Source organism: Triticum dicoccoides, chromosome 2A, assembly GCF_002162155.2.
Source record: "Triticum dicoccoides isolate Atlit2015 ecotype Zavitan chromosome 2A, WEW_v2.0, whole genome shotgun sequence".
Classification (NCBI taxonomy): Eukaryota; Viridiplantae; Streptophyta; class Magnoliopsida; order Poales; family Poaceae; genus Triticum; species Triticum dicoccoides.
The window spans coordinates 74,609,036-74,627,332 of NC_041382.1; positions in this window are offsets into that span (position 1 = coordinate 74,609,036).

Genomic DNA, 18,297 nt, shown 5'->3' on the forward strand with positions numbered 1-18,297 from the left:
TTTGATAGTATGTATGTTGTTATTCCCTTAGTGGTGTCATGTTAACGTCGACTACATGACACCTCACCATATTTGGGCCTAAGAGAATGCATTGTGGAGTACCAATTAGATGGTGGGTTGTGAGAGTGCCAAAAGCTTAAACCCCAGTTTATGCGCTATTTCGTAAGGGACCGGTTGGATCCAAAAGTTTAATGCTATGGTTAGAATTTATTCTTAATACTTTTCTCATAGTTGCGGATGCTTGCGGGAGGGTTAATCATAAGTAGGAGGTTTGTTCAAGTAAGAACAACACCTAAGCACCGATCCACCCACATATCAAATTATCAAAGTAGCGAACATGAATTAAACCAACATGAGGAAAGTGACTAGATGAAATTCCCGTGTACCCTCAAGAATGCTTTGCTTATCATAAGAGACCATTTTGGCCTATCCTTTGCCTCAAAGGGATTGGGCTACCTTGCTGCCCTTTTGTTACTATTATCGTTACTTGCTCATTACAAAATTATCTTGCTATCAAACTACTCGCTACTTACAATTTCAGCACTTGCAGATGATACCTTACTGAAAACCACTTGTCATTTCCTTCTACTTCTCGTTGGGTTTGACACTCTTACTTATGAAAAAGAGCTACAATTGACCCCCTATACTTGTGGGTCATGAAGGCTATTTTCTGGCGCCGTTGCCGGGGAGTGAAGCGCCTTTGGTAAGGAAACATTTATATAGTGTGCTGAAATTTATTGTCACTTGTTACTATGGAAAACAATCCTTTGAGGGGTTTGTTCGGGGTATCTTCACCTCGTCCGGAACCACAATTAGCAACCCCTCAACCTACTGCACCTACTGAAAATATTGAATATAAAATTCCTTCAGGTATGATAGAACAACTGCTAGCTGATACGTCTCCGTCGTATCTACTTTTCCAAACACTTTTGCCCTTGTTTTGGACTCTAACTTGTATGATTTGAATGGAACTAACCCGGACTGACGCTGTTTTCAGCAGAATTGCCATGGTGTTGTTTTATGTGCAGAAAACAAAAGTTCTCGGAATGACCTGAAACTCCACGGAATATCTTAGAATAAATAATAAAAAATCCTCGCCAAAGATGAAGACCAGGGGGCCCACACCCTGTCCACGAGGGTGGGGGGCGCGCCCCTCCCCCTTGGGCGCGCCCCCCTACCTCGTGGGCCCCCTGGTGGCCCTCCGACGCCAACTCCAACTCCATATATTGGCTTTCAAGGAGAAAAAATTCAGAGAGAAAGTTTCATTGCATTTTACGATACGGAGCCACCGCCAAGCCCTAATCTCTCTTAGGAGGGCTGATCTGGAGTCCGTTCGGGGCTCCGGAGAGGGGGATTCGTCGCCGTCGTCATCATCAACCATCCTCCATCACCAATTTCATGATGCTCACCGTCGTGCGTGAGTAATTGCATCGTAGGCTTGCTGGACGGTGATGGGTTGGATGAGATTTATCATGTAATCGAGTTAGTTTTTTTAGGGTTTGATCCCTAGTATCCACTATGTTCTGAGATCGATGTTGCTATGACTTTGCTATGCTTAATGCTTGTCACTAGGGCCCGAGTGCCATGATTTCAGATCTGAACCTATTATGTTTTCATGAATATATGTGAGTTCTAGATCCTATCTTGCAAGTCTATAGTCACCTACTATGTGTTATGATCCGGCAACCCCGAAGTGACAATAATCGGGACCACTCCCGGTGATGACCATAGTTTGAGGAGTTCATGTATTCACTATGTGTTAATGCTTTGTTCCGGTTCTCTATTAAAAGGAGGCCTTAATATCCCTTAGTTTCCAATAGGACCCCGCTGCCACGGGAGGGTAGGACAAAAGATGTCATGCAAGTTCTTTTCCATAAGCACGTATGACTATTTACGGAATACATGCCTACATTATATTGATGAACTGGAGCTAGTTCTGTGTCACCCTATGTTATGACTGTTACATGATGAACCACATCCGGCATAATTATACATCATTGATCCGGTGCCTATGAGTTTTCCATATACTGGTTTACGCTTATTTACTTTTCCGTTGCTACTGTTACAATCACTACAAAAATACCAAAAACATTAATTTTGCTGTCTTTACTTTGTTACCGTTATCACCACTATCATATTACTTTGCTACTAAACACTTTGCTGCAGATACTAAGTTTCCAGGTGTGGTTGAATTGACAACTCAGCTGCTAATACTTGAGAATATTCTTTGGCTCCCCTTGTGTCGAATCAACAAATTTGGGTTGAATACTGTACCCTCGAAAACTGTTGCGATCCCCTATACTTGTGGGTTATCAAGACCTTTTTCTGGCGCCGTTGCCGGGGAACGTAGCTCTATTCTTTGAGTCACTTGGGATTTATATCTGCTGGACACTATTAAGAACTTGAAAGACGCTAAGACAAAAATTTATCCCTCAACTACGAGGGGAGGTAAGGAACTACCATCTAGCTCTGCACTTGATTCACCTTCTGTTATGAGTAAGCTAGCGACACCTAAATCTACTACTGCTATGAATTCTGATATGTCGCATGTTATTGATGATGCCACTTCTGCTATGCATGATACTTATGATGAAACTACTTCTATGCTTGATACTACTGTGCCACTTGGTGAATTTCTAGATGAGCAAATTTCTAAGTCTAGAGAAAGAGAAATTAGTGAACCTAAACACGATGATGTTAGTGATGATGAACCTATGCCTGTTATTCCTGAGGGTTATCTTTTTAATAATGAATCTTATGAAGCTATTCTTGCTTGTCCAGATAAACCTGAACGTAAGAGGTTACTAATTAAGTGGAGTAAGGAATCTTTTAGAGGTAGGATGAGACCCGACCCTGCTTTTGCTACTTCACCTATCTGTGTTCCTGATCAGGATTATTATGATATTAATGTTGATCCAGATATAGTTACTTTGGTTGAATCTGATCCTTTTTATGGCTATGAATCTGAAACTGTTGTGGCACATCTTCGTAAGTTAGATGAAATAGCTGCCCTGTTTACTAATAATCTGAGATCGCGCCACTTTTATATACTCAAAATATTTCCGTTCTCATTAAAGGGTGATGCTAAGAAATGGTTTAATTCTCTTGATCCTGCCTGTGTGCAAAGTCCCCAGGATATGATTTATTACTTCTCTCCTAAATATTTCCCTGCTCATAAGAAACAAGCTGCTTTGAGGGAAATATACAATTTTGTGCAAATTGAAGAAGAGAGTCTCCCACAAGCTTGGGGGAGGCTTCTCAAGTTACTTAATGCTTTGCCTGATCATCCTCTTAAGAAACCTGAAATATTTGATATCTTTTATAATGGACTAACTGATGCTTCCAGAGATTACCTGGATAGTTGTGCTGGTTCTCTTTTCAGGGAAAGAACACCGGATGACGCTAAAATTTTATTGAATAATATGTTGGCAAATGAAAATAATTGGGAACCTCCTGAGCCACCTCCCGAGCCAGCTCCTGAGCCAATTACTGAGCCTATTCCTAAACCAACTCCGAAGAAGAGAGGTGTTCTATTTCTCGGTCCCGAAGATATGCAAGAGGCAAAGAAATCTATGAAAGAAAAAGGTATTAAAGCTGAAGATGTTAAGAATTTACCTCCTATTGAAGAAATACATGGTCTTAATTTACTGCCTGTTGAAGAAGTATATGATCTCAATTACTTATTTACTGAAGAACCTCCCGATATCCCGACACAGGTAGTAAAGGTAAATTCTCTCTATAGATATGATAAAGTTGAAGTCCCTCCTACTAAAATTGCTAGTCAGTGCTTGGATGAGTTTGATGACTTTATGTTTAAGCAAGATGACTTTAATGCTTATTTTGGTTGACAATTAAAGAAGAATACCTTTATGATTAAACGCTTGAGTGATTATATGGATAATATTAGAGGTGAACTTAAACTTGTTAGCAAACATGCTTCTATGGTTACCACTCAAGTAGAACAAGTACTTAAAGCTCAGAAAGAAATGCTTGATGAAATGAATAGTAAGAAAAATGATTATGCTGTTAGAGTGGCTACTAGAACTGGTAGAATGACTCAGGAACCTTTGTATCCTGAAGGCCACCCTAAGAGAATCGAGCAAGATTCTCAAAGAAATAATACTGATGCACCTAGTTCTTCTAAAAGGAAGAAAAAGAAAAATGATAGAACTGTGCAAACTTCTAGTGAACCTATTGCTGAACCACCTGATAATCCAAATGATATCTCTATGTCTGATGCTGAAACACAATCTGGTAATGAACATGAACCTAGTGAAAATGTTAATGATGATGTTCATGATGATGCTCAACCTAGTAATGATAATGATGTAGAAGTTGAACCTGCTATTGATCTTGATAACCCACAATCAAAGAATCAATGTTATGATAAAAGAGACTTCATTGCTAGGAAACATGGTAAAGAAAGAGAACCATGGGTTCAGAAACCCATGCCTTTTCCTCCGAAACCATCCAAGAAAAAGGATGATGAGGATTTTGAGCGCTTTGCTGAAATGATTAGACCTATCTTTTTGCGTATGCGATTGACTGATGTGCTCAAAACAAATCCTTATGCTAAGTATATGAAGGATATCATTACTAATAAAAGAAAGATACCGGAGGCTGAAATTTCCACCATGCTTGCTAATTACACTTTTAAGGGTGGAATACCAAAGAAACTTGGAGATCCAGGAGTACCTACTATACCATGCTCCATTAAAAGAAATTATGTTAAAACTGCTTTATGTGATCTTGGAGCCGGTGTTAGTGTTATGCCTCTCTCTTTATATCATAGACTTGACTTGAATAAGTTGACACCTACTGAAATATCTTTGCAAATGGCTGATAAATCAACTGCTATACATGTCGGTATTTGTGAGGATGTACCTGTTGTGGTTGCAAACGTTACTATTTTAACGGACTTTGTTATTCTTGATATTCCCGAGGATGATAGTATGTCTATTATTCTTGGAAGACCTTTCCTTAATACTGCAGGGGCTGTTATTGATTGCAACAAAGGCAATGTCACTTTTCATGTTAATGGTAATGAGCATACGGTGCACTTTCTGAGGAAACAACCTCAAGTTTATAGTGTCAACTCTATTGGAAAAATTCCATCGATTATATTTGGAGGTTTTGAATTTCCTCTTCCTACTGTCAAAAAGAAATATGATATACTTATTGTTGGGGATGTCCATATCCCCGTTGAGGTAACATAGTGTTATTCGAAATTTCTCTGGTTCCATGATTATCGGAATGAATTTGTTAACAAGACTTGATCAACCTTGTTAGTGGATTCTTTTTGATGAGCATGAGATGGATGAAACTAGAAGCACAACCTTCTGTACCCTCTTTATATTTTCTGTTCTTTAGTAGAAATAAAGTAAAATAGTATTTTTCTGTCTGTTTCCTGACTTATCCGTGCAATATAAAAATATCCCGAAAATAAAAGTCCTAAGAATGCCATGCCAATTTAATATGATTTTTTCGGGAATATTTAAGGATTTTTAGTGCAAAAATTACTGCGGGGGGAGCTGCCACCTGGTCACGAGGGTGGAGGGCGCGCCCTACCCCCCTGGGCGCGCCCCCCTGCCTCGTGGGCCAACGGTGGCCCTCCTCCACTTATTCCTGCACCCATCTTCTTCCTCTGTCTCACACAAACCCGAAAAACCAACTCAAGCTCGTGTTCCAGCAACTTTTGCTGCGATTTTCGATCTCCTTGCTCAAAGCACCTCTCGCAAAACTGCTTGGGGAGATTGTTCCTTGGTATGTGACTCCTCCATTGGTCCAATTAGTTTTTGTTCTAGTGCTTTATTCATTGCAAATTTGTGCTGCATAGGTGACCATGTTCTTGAGCTTGCATGTCAAATATATATGGTTCCAAGTAGTTATAATGCTTGATATATGCTCTAGGCACTTGTATGAGTAGTTGCTATCAATCTTATTGAAGTTGGTTCACTTTGTTTGAAGTTACTAAAAATTTCAGATTGTTTCAGAAATAATGAAGAGACTTTTGAGGGGCTCGTCGAGCCGAAGTTCTAAGGAGAAACAAAAGGAAGAAGAACAGAAGCCCAAATTTAATCTGCCTCGTATCACGGAGGTCCGGCCGTGTGAATGGCCTTCCGATGAATTCTTGAGGAGTGCCGGGATTTATGAAGATTTCTATCTATTGATTGAGAACGCCGGCCTCACCAACTTCCTCCGCGACCAACGTCATCAGTATCTCTTACTCACAAATACTTTTGTGCAGAACTTCTACTTTTTCCCTAAGAAATCACCTCCAACAGTAGAGTTCCGTTTATATGATGTTGCTAGGGAGATGACATTAGCTGCATTTTGCGAGGTTTGCAAAATACCTTTCGAGGGTTCTTTAGATGAACCACACCGTAATGAAGTGGAAGCTTATATTGACACTATCACTGTGGGAGAAACCAGGAAGGTTTCTGATGCAAGAATTACTAGCATACATTTCCCTGTTTTACGCTACTTTGCCTTATTTGCTAGTCGTTGCTTGATTGGTCGCGGGAACTGTGGGAACCTTAGTATTCCTGATATTATTATTTTGCTCCATGGTTTATACCGCAATAACTTTGTTAGTATGGGTGGAATTGTTGCTAGACGGTTGAGTATGAACCGTACTAAGGGCCCCATCTTTGGAGGCATTTATGCTTCACGCCTAGTTGAACATTTTGAAATACCTATTAGGCATGAGGAGAAAGAAGAAACAGCGCTGCCCCGTGCTTATTTAGATTATAAGAGTATGGTAGCGCATGATTTTCTTGTTAAGAATCGCGAAAGAGCGCTTAAATATAAATTGTACTTTGATAAACATCACCCTGAGACTATTACTTTGCCTGCTCCCTCTTTGTTTAACTTGTCTGCAGGTACTTACGTTGTTCCATGGGCGGCTGTTCAAGCCTATCGGAATCCTGCACCAGCCTCGGAACCGGAGCCTCCACGAATGTCTGTTTATTCTTGGGATCCTGAGGCGGTTGCCAGCCAGTGGCAGTTAGAGTCCTCTTCATCACATTATGATCCCAACTATTCTTCATCGCAGTACGACCCCAGCTTCACCTACGGATATTAGCCAGGTTATCCCTGGCAATAGACCAACTTAGGCCAAAAGCCTAAGCTTGGGGGAGTACGTATTTCCCACCGACAGTACATTCATGTTCACACTCATTGCTAGATGTCGGTGCTCATACTCTTTCATTGTAATATCCATGTTAGTTTAAATTTATTTTTTAGCTTTCTTCTTGTGTGTTTGATAAACCTTAAGAAAAAAAACAACAAAAACAATTTTAGTGTTAGTCTACTTTCCATGCTTGTAGTAGAATTAAAAAGAAAACCCAAAAATATTTCCCGTCCTTCTTTGCTTGTTGGGAGCTTTCCCGTGTAAATAGTTTTTATTTTTTCTTTTCCTTTCTTTGGGGGTCGAGAAGACTATATTGAAAATGCTTAGTGGCTCTTATATGCATGATTGTTTATTTAACTTAGAGCCCATATTACTTGTCTTCTCTCTTGAGTTGAATGCTTGCAAATTCCAGCTTAGTCCAATGCACGTGCACTCTTATTATTATACACACCGTTCGGTCGTGCAAGTGAAAGGCAATAATGATGATATATGATGGACTCATTGGGATGAGAGAAGCTGGTATGAACTCGACCTCTCTTGTTTTTGTAAATATGATGATTCATCATTCCTGATTCAGCTATTATGAAGTAAACATATTTGCAATGACATTTAGAGATTATAGTTGCTTGTGCCATGCTTGATTAGCTATGAGTTATAATGGTTAACCTTGCGTGCCAACATGCTATTGAGATGATTATGATGTGGTATGATAGGATGGTATCCTCCTTTAAATGAATTGAGTGACTCGACTTGGCACATGTTCACGCATGTAGTTGAATCAAATCAACATAGCCTTCATGATATTTATGTTCATGGTGGATTATATCCTACTCATGCTTATATTCGGTGTGAATTAATTTTAATGCATGTTTACGACTGTTGTCGCTCTCTCAGTTGGTCACTTCCCAGTCTTTTGCTAGCCTTCACCTGTACTAAGCAGGAATACTTCTTGTGCATCCAAACTCCTTAAACCCCAAAGTTGTTCCATATGAGTCCACTATACCTTCCTATATGCGGTATCTACCTGTCGTTCCAAGTAAATTTGTATGTGCCAAACTCCAAACCTTCCAATGAAATTTTGTTTTGTATGCTCGAGCAGCTCATGTGCAACTATGGCTGCCTATATCTTCCATGCTAGGTGGGTTATTCTCAAGAGGAGTGGACTCCGCTCCTCATTCGCGAGAAAGGGCCGGTAACCGGGATGCCTAGTCCCATGATCCAAAAAGATCAAAGCAAATCAAAATAATTAAACAAAACTCCCCCTGGGACCCGTTGAATGTTGGAGGCACTCGTTGTTTCGAGCAAGCCATGGATTGATGCTTGTGGAGGAGGGGGAGTATAAACCTTTACCATTCTGTTTGGGAACTGCCTATAATGCATGTAGTATGGAAGATACAGCCATCTCATAGTTGTTACGTTGACAGTGAAAGTATGCCGCTCAAAATATTATTTATCTCTATTTCAAAAATTGGGCTCTGGCACCTCTACAAATCCCTGCTTCCCTCTGCGAAGGGCCTATCTATTTACTTTTATGTTGAGTCATCACCCTTCTTATGAAAAAGCACCCGCTGGAGAGCACACTGTCGTTTGCATTCATTATGATTGGTTTATATTGGGTATGACTTGACTGGATCTATTTTACCATGAATTACAATGTTTAGTCAGTCCTTGATCTTTAAAGGTGCTCTGCATTTATGTTTTGCGGTCTCAGAAAGGGCTAGCGAGATACCATTTTGTTATATCATGTTATGATTATTTTGAGAAAGTGTCGTCATCCGAGTTTTATTATTATGGCTCACTAGCTGATTATGCTATTGATATGAGTAATTGTGAGACCTACGTGTTATTGTGAGTATGGTTAGTTCATAATAATTGCTGAAACTTGAATGCTGGCTTTTCATGTATACAACAACAAGAGCAAACAGAGTTTGTAAAAGTTTTTCTTTTTCTCTTTCAGTTTGTCAACTGAATTGCTTGAGGACAAGCAAGGGTTTAAGCTTGGGGGAGTTGATACGCCTCCGTCGTATCTACTTTTCCAAACACTTTTGCCCTTGTTTTGGACTCTAACTTGTATGATTTGAATGGAACTAACCCGGACTGACACTGTTTTTAGCAGAATTGCCATGGTGTTGTTTTATGTGCAGAAAACAAAAGTTCTCGGAATGACCTGAAACCCCACGGAATATCTTAGAATAAATAATAAAAAATCCTCACCAAAGATGAAGACCAGGGGGCCCACACCCTATCCACGAGGGTGGGGGGCGCGCCCCCCTACCTCGTGGGCCCTCTGGTGGCCCTCCGACGCCAACTCCAACTCCATATATTGGCTTTCGAGGAGAAAAAAATCAGAGAGAAAGTTTCATCGCGTTTTACGATACGGAGCCGCCGCCAAGCCCTAATCTCTCTCGGGAGGGCTGATCTGGAGTCCGTTCGGGGCTCCGGAGAGGGGGATTCGTCGCCGTCGTCATCATCAACCATCCTCCATCACCAATTTCATGATGCTCACCGCCGTGCATGAGTAATTGCATCGTAGGCTTGCTGGACGGTGATGGGTTGGATGAGATTTATCATGTAAACGAGTTAGTTTTGTTAGGGTTTGATCCCTAGTATCCACTATGTTCTGAGATTGATGTTGCTATGACTTTGCTATGCTTAATGCTTGTCACTAGGGCCCGAGTGCCGTGATTTCAGATCTGAACCTATTATGTTTTCATGAATATATGTGAGTTCTAGATCCTATCTTGCAAGTCTATAGTCACCTACTATGTGTTATGATCCGGCAACCCCGAAGTGACAATAATCGGGACCACTCCCGGTGATGACCATAGTTTGAGGAGTTCATGTATTCACTATGTGTTAATGCTTTGTTCCGGTTCTCTATTAAAAGGAGGCCTTAATATCCCTTAGTTTCCAATAGGACCCCGCTGCCACGGGAGGGTAGGACAGAAGATGTCATGCAAGTTCTTTTCCATAAGCACGTATGACTATTTACGGAATACATGCCTACATTATATTGATGAACTGGAGCTAGTTCTGTGTCACCCTATGTTATGACTGTTACATGATGAACCACATCCGGCATAATTATCCATCATTGATCCGGTGCCTACGAGTTTTCCATATACTGGTTTACGCTTATTTACTTTTCCGTTGCTACTGTTACAATCACTACAAAAATACCAAAAACATTACTTTTGTTGTCTTTACTTTGTTACCGTTATCACCACTATCATATTACTTTGCTACTAAACACTTTGCTGCAGATACTAAGTTTCCAGGTGTGGTTGAATTGACAACTCAGCTGCTAATACTTGAGAATATTCTTTGGCTCCCCTTGTGTCGAATCAACAAATTTGGGTTCAATACTCTACCCTCGAAAATTGTTGCGATCCCCTATACTTGTGGGTTATCACTAGCTAATCCGTATGCAGGAGATGGAAACGAACATCCTGATATGCACTTGATATATGTAGAACAAATTTGTGGATTGTTTAAGATTGCAGGTTTACCTAGGGATCAAGTTATGAAAAAGGTTTTCCCTTTATATTTGAAGGGAAAAGAATTGGCATGATATAGGCTATGTGATTATATTGGATCATGGAATTGGAATCGTTTGAAATTGGAGTTCCACCAAAAAAATTATCCTATGCATCTAGTGAAGGAAATATGCCCTAGAGGCAATAATAAAGTTGTTATTTATATTTCCTTATATCATGATAAATGTTTATTATTCATGCTAGAATTGTATTAATCGGAAACTCAGTACATGTGTGAATACATAGACAAATAGAGTGTCCCTAGTATGCCTCTACTAGACTAGCTCATTGATCAAAGATGGTTAAGTTTCCTAGCCATAGACATGTGTTGTCATTTGATGAACGGGATCACATAATTATAGAATGATGTGATGGACAAGACCCATCAATTAGCTTAGCACTATGATCGTTTAGTTTATTGCTATTGCTTTCTTCATGACTTATACATGTTCCTATGACTATAATATTATGCAACTCCTGAATACCGGAGGAACACTTAGTGTACTATCAAACGTCACAACGTAACTGGGTGATTATAAAGATGCTCTACAGGTGTCTCTGATGGTGTTTGTTGAGTTGGCATAGATCGAGATTAGGATTTGTCATTCCGGTTGTCGGAGAGGTATCTCTGGGCCCTCTCGGTAATGCACATCACTATGAGCCTTGCAAGCAATGTGACTAATGAGTTAGTCACGGGGTGATGCATTACGGAACGAGTAAATAGACTTGCCGGTGATGAGATTGAACTAGGTATGATGATACCGACGATCGAATCTCGGGCAAGTAACATACCGATGACAAAGGGAACAACATATGTTGTTATGCGGTTTGACCGATAAAGATCTTCATAGAATATGTAGGAACTAATATGAGCATCCAGATTCCGCTATTGGTTATTGACCGGAGATGAGTCTCGGTCATGTCTACATAGTTCTCGAACTCGTAGGGTCCGCACGCTTAATGTTCGATGATGATATGCATTATGAGTTATGTGATTTGATGTACGGAATGTTGTTCGGAGTCTCGGATGTGATCATGGACATGACGAGGAGTCTCGAAATGGTCGAGACATAAAGATTGATATATTGGACCATGTTATTCGGACACTGGAAGTGTTCCGGAGAGTTTCGGATAAAACCGGAGTGCCGAAGGGTTACCGGAACCCCCCGGGAAGTTAATGGGCCACCATGGGCCTTAGAGGAGAGAGGGCCGACCAGGAGGTGGCGCGCGCCCCCCAGTTCGAATTGGACAAGGGGTGGGAGCGGCGCCCCCTCCTTCCTTCTCTCCCCTTCCTCCTTCCTTCCCCTCCTTGTTGGACTAGGAAAGGGGGAACCTACTCCTAGTAGGAGTAGGATTCCCCCCTTGGGGCGCGCCCCTTGAGGCCGGCTGGCCCCCTCCTCCCCTCCTTTATATACGAGGGAGGGGGGCACCCCATAGACACATACGTTGATTTCTTAGCCGTGTGCGGTGCCCCTCCACAGATTTCCACCTTGGTCATATTGTCATAGTGCTTAGGCGAAGCCCTACGTCGGTAACTTCATCATCACCGTCACCACGCCATCGTGCTGACGAAACTCTCCCTCGGCCTTAGTTGGATCTAGAGTTCGAGGGACGTCACCGAGCTGAACGTGTGCAGACTGCGGAGGTGCCATGCGTTCGGTACTTGATCGGTTGGATCACAAAGACGTTCGACTACATCAACCGTGTTACTAAACACTTCCGCTTTCGGTCTATGAGGGTACGTAGATACACTCTCCCCTCTCGTTACTATGCATCTCCTAGATAGATCTTACGTGATCGTATGAATTTTTTTGAAATACTACGTTCCCCAACAGTGGCATCAAAGCCAGGTCTATGCGTAGATGTTATATGCATGAATAGAACACAAAGAGTTGTGGGCGATAATAGTCATACTGCTTACCAGCATGTCATACTTTGATTCGGCGGCATTGTTGGATGAAACAGCCCGAACCGACATTACATGACCGCGTTCATGAGACTGATTCTACCGCCATGCTTTGCACATAGGTGGCTAGTGGGTGTCTGTTTCTCCAGCTTTAGTTGAATCGAGTGTGACTACGCCTAGTCCTTGTTGAAGGTTAAAACAGCACACTTGATGAAAAATCGTTGTGTTTTTTGATGCGTAGGTAAGAATGGTTATTTCTAAGCCCGTAGCAGCCACGTAAAACTTGCAACAACAAAGTAGAGGATGTCTAACTTGTTTTTGTAGGGCATGTTGTAATGTGATATGGTCAAGACGTGATTATATAAATTGTTATGAGATGATCATGTTTTGTAACACAGTTATCGGCAACTGGCAGGATCCATATGGTTGTCGCTTTATTGTATGAAATGCATTCACCATGTAATTGCTTCACTTTATCACTAAGCGGTAGCGATAGTCGTAGAAGCAATAGTTGGCGAGACGACAAAGATGCTGCGATGGAGATCAAGGTGTCAAGCCAGTGATGATGGTGATCATGACGGTGCTTTGGAGATGGAGATCAAAGGCACAAGATGATGATGGCCATATCATATCACTTGTTTTGATTGCATGTGATGTTTATCCTTTATGCATCTTATTTTGCTTAATTTGGCGGTAGCATTATAAGATGATCTCTCACTAAATTTCAAGGTATAAGTGTTCTCCCTGAGTATGCACCATTGCTACAGTTCGTCGTGCCGAGACACCACGTGATGATTAGGTGTGATAAGCTCTATGTTCAGATACAAAGGGTGCAAGCCAGTTTTGCACACGCAGAATACTCGGGTTAAACTTGATGAGCCTAGCATATGCAGATATGGCCTCTGAACACTGAGATCGAAAGGTCGAGCGTGAATCATATAGTAGATATGATCAATATAGTGATGTTCACCATTGAAAACTACTCCATCTCACATGATGATCGGACATGGTTTATTTGATATGGATCACGTGATCACTTAGATGATTAGAGGGATGTCTATCTAAGTGGGAGTTCTTAAGTAATATGATTAATTTAACTTTAATTTATCATGAACTTAGTACCTGATAGTATTTTGCATGTCTATGTTGTTGTAGATAAATGGCCCGTGCTACTATTCCTTTGAATTTTAATGCGTTCCTAGAGAAAGCTAAGTTGAAAGATGATGGTAGCAACTACATGGACTGGGTCCGTAACTTGAGGATTAGCCTCATTGCTGCACAGAAGAATTACGTCTTGGAAGCACCGCTAGGTGCAAAGCCCGCTGCAGGAGCAACACCAGATGTTATGAACGTCTAGCAGAACAAAGCTGATGACTACTCGATAGTTCGTTGTGCCATGCTTTACGGCTTAGAATCGGGACTTCAACACCGTTTTGAACGTCATGGAGCATATGAGGTGTTCTAGGAGTTGAAGTTAATATTGCAAGCAAATGCCCGGATTGAGAGATATGAAGTCTCCAATAAGTTCTACAGCTGCAAGATGGAGGAGAATAGTTCTGTCAGTGAACATATACTCAGAATGTCTGGGTACCACAACCACTTGACTCAACTGGGAGTTAATCTTCCTGATGATAGTGTCATTGACAGAGTTCTTCAATCACTGCCACCAAGCTACAAAAGCTTCGTGATGAACTATAATATGCAAGGGATGGATAAGACCATTCCCGAGCTCTTCGCGATGCTAAAAGCCGCGGAGGTAGAAATCAAGAAGGGGCATCAAGTGTTGATGGTTAACAAGACCAGTAATTTCAAGAAAAAGGGAAAAGGGAAGAAGGGGAACTTCAAGAAGAACGGCAAGCAAGTTGCTGCTCAAGTGAGGAATCCCAAGTCTGGACCTAAGACTGAGACTGAGTGCTTCTACTGCAAAGGGACTGGTCACTGAAAGCGGAACTGCCCCAAGTATTTGGTGGATAAGAAGGATGGCAAAGTGAAAGGTATATTTGATATACATGTTATTGATGTGTACCTTACTAATGCTCGCAGTAGCGCCTGGGTATTTGATACTGGTTCTGTTGCTAATATTTGTAACTCGAAATAGGGGCTATGGATTAAGCAAAGATTGGCTAAGGACAAGGTGACGATGCGCATGGGAAATGGTTCCAAAGTCGATGTGATCGCCGTCGGCACGCTACCTCTACATCTACCTTCAGGATTAGTATTAGACCTGAATAATTGTTATTTGTTGCCAGCGTTAAGCATGAACATTATATCTGGATCTTGTTTGATGTGAGACGATTATTCATTTAAATCAGAGAATAATGGTTGCTCTATTTATATGAGTAATATCTTTTATGGTCATGCACCCTTGATGAGTGGTCTATTTTTTTATTAAATCTCGATAGTAGTGATACACATATTCATAGTATTGAAGCCAAAAGATATAAGTTTAATAATGATAGTGCAACTTATTTGTGGCACTGCCATTTAGGTCATATTGGTGTAAAGCGCATGAAGAAACTCCATGCTGATGGGCTTTTGAAATCACTTGATTATGAATCACTTGATGCTTGTGAACCATGCCTCATGGGCAAGATGACTAAGACTCCGTTCTCCGAAACAATGGAACAAGCAATAGACTTATTGGAAATAATACATACTGACGTATGCGGTCCAATGAGTGTTGATGCTCGTGGCGGGTATCATTATTTTCTGACCTTCATAGATGATTTGAGTAGATATGGGTATGTCTACTTGATGAAACATAAGTCTGAAACATTTGAAAAGTTCAAAGAATTTCAGAGTGAATTGGAAAATCATCGTAAAAAGAAAATTAAGTTTCTACGATCTGATCGTGGAGGTGAATATTTGAGTTATGATCTTGGTCTCCATTTGAAACAATGTGGAATAGTTTCACAACTCACGCCGCCTAGAACACCACAACGTAATGGTGTGTCCGAACATCATAACTGCACTTTATTAGATATGGTGTGATCTATGAAGTCTCTTACTGATTTACCGCTATCGTTTTGGGGTTATGCTTTAGAGACGGCTGCATTCACGTTAAATAGGGCACCACCGAAATCCGTTGAGACGACACCATATGAACTGTGGTTTGGCAAGAAACCCAACTTGTCGTTTCTTAAAGTTTGGGGCTACGATGCTTATGTGAAAAAGCTTCAACCTGATAAGCTCGAACCCAAATCGGAGAAATGTGTCTTCATAGGATACCCAAAGGAGACTGTTGGGTACACCATCTATCATAGATCCGAAGGCAAGATATTCGTTGCTAAGAATGGATCCTTTCTAGAGAAGGAGTTTCTCTCGAAAGAAGTGGGTGGGAGGAAAGTAGAACTTGATGAGGTAACTATACATTCTCCCATACTGGAAAGTAGTTCATCACAGAAATCAATTCCAGTGATTCCTACAACAATTAGTGAGGAAGCTAATGATGATGATCATGATACTTCTGATCAAGTTACTACCGAACCTTGTAGGTCAACCAGAGTAAGATCCGCACCAGAGTGGTACGGTAATCCTGTTCTGGAGGTCATGTTACTTGACCATGACGAACCTATGAACTATGAGGAAGCGATGATGAACCCAGATTCCACAAAATGGCTTGAGGCCATGAAATCTGGGATGGGATCCATGTATGAGAACAAAGTCTAGACTTTGGATGACTTGCCCGATGATCGGCAAGCCATAGAGAATAAATGGATCTTCAAGAAGAAGACTGACGCTGATGGTAATGTTACTGTCTACAAAGCTCGACTTGTTGCGAAAGGTTTTCAACAAGTTCAAGGAGTTGACTACGATGAGACCTTCTCACCCGTAGCGATGCTTAAGTCCGTCTGAATCATGTTAGCAATTGCCGCATTTTATGATTATGAAATTTGGCAAATGGATGTCAAAACTGCATTCCTTAATGGATATCTTAAATAAGAATTGTATATGATGCAACCAGAAGGTTTTGTCGACCCTAAAGGTGCTAACAAAGTGTGCAAGCTCCAGCGGTCCATTTATGTACTGGTGCAAGCATCTCAGAGTTGGAATATATGCTTTGATAGTGTGATCAAAGCATATGGTTTTATACAGACTTTTGGAGAAGCCTGTATTTACAAGAAAGTGAGTGGGAGCTCTATAGCATTTCTGATATTATATGTGGATGGCGTATTGTTGATCGAAAATGATACTAAATTTCTGAATAGCATAAAAGGATACTTGAATAAGAATTTTACAATGAAAGACCTCGATGAAGCTGCCTATATATTGGGCATCAAGATCTATGGAGATAGATCAAGACGCTTAATTTGAATTTCACAAAGCACATACCTTGAGAAAGTTTTGAAGAAGTTCAAAATGGATCAAGCAAAGAAAGGGTTCTTGCCTGTGTTACAAGGTGTGAAGTTGAGTCAGACTCAATGCCCGACCACCGCAGAAGATAGAGAGAAAATGAAAGTCATTCCCTATGCCTCAGCCATAGGTTCTATCATGTATGCAATGTTGTGTACCAGACACGATGTGTGCCTTGCTATTAGTTTAGCAGGGAGGTACCAAAGTAATCCAGGAGTGGATCACTGGACAGCGGTCAAGAACATCCTGAAATACCTGAAAAGGACTAAGGATATGTTTCTCGTTTATGGAGGTGACAAAGAGCTCGTCATAAACGGTTACGTCGATGCAAGCTTTGACACTGATCCGGATGACTCTAAGTCACAAACCGGATACATCGATGCAGCAAATGAAGGAGTCTGGATGAATGAGTTCATATCCGATCTAGGTGTAATACGTAGTGCATCGGGTCCAATGAAAATCTTTTGTGACAATACTGGAGCAATTTCCTTAGCGAAGGAATCCAGATTTCACAAGAGAACCAAACACATCAAGAGACGCTTCAATTCCATCCGTGATCAAGTCAAGGAGCAAGACATAGAGATTTGCAAGATACATACGGATCTGAATGTTGCAGACCCATTGACTAAGCCTCTCTCACGAGCAAAACATGATCAGCACCAAGACTCCATGGGTGTTAGAATCATTCCTGTGCAATCTAGATTATTGACTCTAGTGCAAGTGGGAGACTGAAGTGAAAGAACATGCGGTGTCCCCATGTTTGGTTTTGGTAATTGATGACAATCTCTATGGACTAATGGTTGCCTTGAGTTATATTTGAAGGTTTTGTCCATAGGCTTTTCTTGGAGTACATGTGTTGGTTTCAAGGAGAGTTTGTGTCGACCAAGGTGCTATTCAAGGAATTACCTAAAGATTGGTCTTGTGAGAGGTTGATCAAGACTAAGTTAAAGAGTGAATCAAGATGATCAACCCACAAAGTGTAGAAGATGTACCGAGAGGGATCAAGTGATCCCATGGTATGGTAAGCATTGTCAATTACGCTTTGTGTACTAACCCATGGTCTTCGTGAGGGTTCTTTGTGGGGTTAGGTTGCGGTGTGCAAGTTCAAGTGGAGCACCACGAAGAGATCAAATGCTTGAAGCTTGTTGTCCTTTGTGGTGACATTGGACCTGTGAAGATGTGCGGAAGAGTAGCTCGCCCATAGTAGAGTATGGGGGAGCAATCAACTAGTCTTCATCGACTCAACACAATCAAGAAAGGTTGCGGTGCAAGTTCAAGTGGAGCATCATGAAGAGATCAAATGCTTGACGCTTGCCGTCCATTGTGGTGACAATGGACTTGTGAAGATGTGCGGAAGAAAGGCTCACCCA